The following is a 3,651-nucleotide window of genomic DNA, read 5'->3' as shown; positions in this document are numbered from 1 at the left end:
CTCTCTCTCTCTCCCTGTGTGAATGTGCTGCTCTCCAGCTCTCACTCTCCAGTTTTGCTCTAATCGCCTCCAGCTCAGTCACTTCTCTCCTGCAGTGACGTCACCGAGGTAGCGAAGGCGAGCGAGTGGCCAATAGGAGAGAAGGAGAGAAACACGCGCGACCAATCAGATAGGGAGTGAGCGCGGGAAACGAACCAATCAGAGAGGAGCAGAGGAAACAATCAGCGAGATGCAGATACTGTAGCGTGGGAGTATGGAGTGTTCTCTCTTTATCTATCTCTTATATATATATGTATATAAAATGTATATTGCGTAAAGCCACAGATTAGCTAAAATATCTTTAAAAAAAAATCCATTGGCTAATTGATTATAATCATTCTATCTCGAGGCCACTTGACGTAAACTAAAGATAGTTATATACTATTTTTAACTTACCTTTTACATATAATATATTTTCCGGACTAATTACTAACACACTTGACCATCAGTTAATAGTAGACACATTTAAACACAGTTTTAGGTCATATAAATTTTATATATAAATATAGTTTCTTTCTTCTATCCACTTGTAGCCTTTGGGACACCACAGACTGGACCACAGAAACACTCTCACCAACTTTACTGTTCCTCATCTCTACATAATCACATAGTTAATATTTAAACACTTCTAAACAGTTCTTATGAATCAAAGAAGAATGTAGCAGTAGCCTGTATAGAACCTACACATTGTGTGGATTTCTTTTCTGTTTTTGGATGTTCTTTATTACCGCATTTATTATGGCTGATTAAGAATCTTTCAAAGTGGTTCTTTTATAAAAATCACTCCAGCATATATAAAGGCTTAAATCTAATGAACCAAAACTATTTTTTATTTGGTGCAAACATCTAATTCGGTACTGATGTAAAATATCAAAATGTTAGAGACTACTTGATTTTATTGCATGTTTAAATTTTAATGCAAATTTCATTATACACACATCAACAGCAGTGATACCATATATATATACATCTTTGTTGAAGTAAACCGATCAGACAGATCTAAAATGTTTTATTAGTTAACATTCAGTAATGTGAATAACTGTATTGTGACCAGGACTAGGAATGAACTTCCACACTTTAACATAATCACATTCATTACATTTACGAATGCAGGAATTATAGATGTAGATAAATGCAGTGGGAAGGTGTGAAATCTTACACCACTGAACTCTATCTTTAAGTGGTGTCTTCCACCTAATCTAACAGCAGATTTTCTCAAGGATAACCTTAAGTGTTAAGGGTGTTAAATTTTTAATAGCTTAAAATACTAGGGTTAGTGCATATGTCCAATAATATATATTTGACTAATGTTGAATACAACAAGTAAACTAAATGGGAAGGCTTTATTTTAACTGATTTTTTTTAAATGCCAAAATTCCAATAGCAGGTCATCATTGAAAGGAATTTGTAGAGTTGCACTGGATTGTCCTGAAGTTGTTCTCCTGGGCGTTGTCACACTCTAGCTAAAGTTGGAAAGGCTGGGTAAGTTAAACTAGAAATTTAACTCGCTGTAACTTTCTCAGTGTAGGAGGCATCCATTCTATTTTAAACAATGAATTGTTAATAATAAAATGTTTTTGTGGTTAATACAACATCTAATTGTCCTTGGCACTTGCACTTTATTGGAGCTTTAATGTCTAAACAGTCAGGATTCCATTCATACTGGCTGCCAAACTCTTACTGCTAGAAAGCAGAGTACTGTAATAGGTACATTTTGTCCTCCAAGGAACAAGCAATTTAAATGTGTCCTGAGGTCCAAAATGTGTATCATAAATGTTAAGTTTAAAATATGAACTAGATTCACATTCCCAAGGTTATCACACACACACTACATTTTCATTGCAAACATATATCAAATATGTAATTTTTTTATTTTATGTTGAAAAACCATAAAAACAAAAAAATGCAACATTAGAATAATAATTGCAACAATGATGTGTACCTAAATGTGCTGAAAATAATAAGTAATGTATTTTGAAAGGTGTATTATTTGGTGTTGTTCTGAGTGAGCATGTTTCTTTTGAGATGAACATTTTTTCCACCTTTTTTGTTACCATACATATTGTTATATTTACAAAAGCACCACCAGTGTCAACATACACATTGTTAAAATCGCAAACAAAATGTTCTCTTTGATACAGATTTGACCACATTATACAGCTCTCGAAAAAAATAAGAAATCATTAAAAAGTTATGAGTTTTTTTTATTTTACCAAATTGAAAACCTCTGGAATATAATCAAGAGGAAGCTGGATGATCACGAGCCTTCAAACCAAGCTGAACTGCTTGTATTTTTTGCACCAGGAGTGGCATAAAGATATCCAAAGGCAGTGTGTAAGACTGGTGGAGGAGAACATGCCAAGATGCATGAAAACTGTGAATAAAAAACAGGGTTATTCCACCAAATATTTATTTCTGAACTCTTAAAACTTTAATAATATGAACTTGTTTTCTTTGCATTATTTGAGGTCTGAAAGCTGTGCATCTTTTTTTGTTATTTCAGCCATTTCTCATTTTCTGCAAATAAATGCTCTAAATGACAATATTTTTATTTGGAATTTGGAAGAAATGTTGTCTGTGTTTAATAGAATAAAACAACGATGTTAATTTTACTCAAACATATACCTATAAATAGCAAAATCAGAGAAACTGATTCAGAAACTAAAACGGTCTGGGGTTTTTTTTTTTTGCAGGGCTGTATATATAGCCCTTGTGCACCGTTAAAAGGGCTCTGTGTAATATTTACGTACGTCTTTGTACTGAGTGATTCAGAGGCTTTTAATAGAGGGCATGCTTTGGGTAAATCACCTTTTAGACTCAAGTATAGACCTTAATATCGTGGTACACGCCGAGGTGCAACTTCAGTACTTCTAGTAAATTGAATCATAAACAAAATCCGCCTTCTTCTCTTTGCATGAGTCATGAGGCCTATTAATTTTAATTTTCCCACTACATAGACTGCACACATGCAGACTTGTATCCTACAGCACTCAAAAATAATGCATGCTAATCAATTTCAGTCAGTCATCCTCCGGCATTTACACTCAAAAGACGGGTTTATATTTATGTTATGCCGTGCAGTTTACGACCATATTTACAAAAAGAGAAAAGCTTCTTGTCTCTGTAAACACGTTCACACACGTCTGAACGAGCGATTCCCCGGTTAAACTTAATTGTCAAGTTAAACACACACGTTTTAATGAGAACACAATGACACCAAGCCTGAGTGGACAGTGGCGGAAAGGTCTTGACCCCTGGCTTTTTGGTTTTGTGGTTATTAAGTGCACCGTTTAGTGCTCCAGCCTTTCTCTTTAGCACAGGTCAGCTAGGTCAAACGCAGGCCTCGTGTTTCTGGCGGGTCTGGTGGACAGTCTTCAGGCTGGGGTTTTACCGCAGACTGAACCTTGTTTTCACACACTAAAATCCCCAGTGTTGATACGGAAAGCCAACAGGCTAATGTGGCTAAAGGTGAATGGAAGCTAGAAAGCACCAGCGAGCATTTGCATAATGCTAATTGGTCGCTATTCACTTTCATCCAACGTTGGGAACATTAGCATTTCTGACTGAACGGTTATTTTACCTCCTCCAGTGTTGATTTAATACCCCCAGTGT

The sequence above is a fragment of the Astyanax mexicanus genome, chromosome 16 (genome assembly GCF_023375975.1).
Source record: "Astyanax mexicanus isolate ESR-SI-001 chromosome 16, AstMex3_surface, whole genome shotgun sequence".
Lineage (NCBI taxonomy): Eukaryota > Metazoa > Chordata > Actinopteri > Characiformes > Acestrorhamphidae > Astyanax > Astyanax mexicanus.
Note: the sequence above shows the minus strand (reverse complement) of the source record.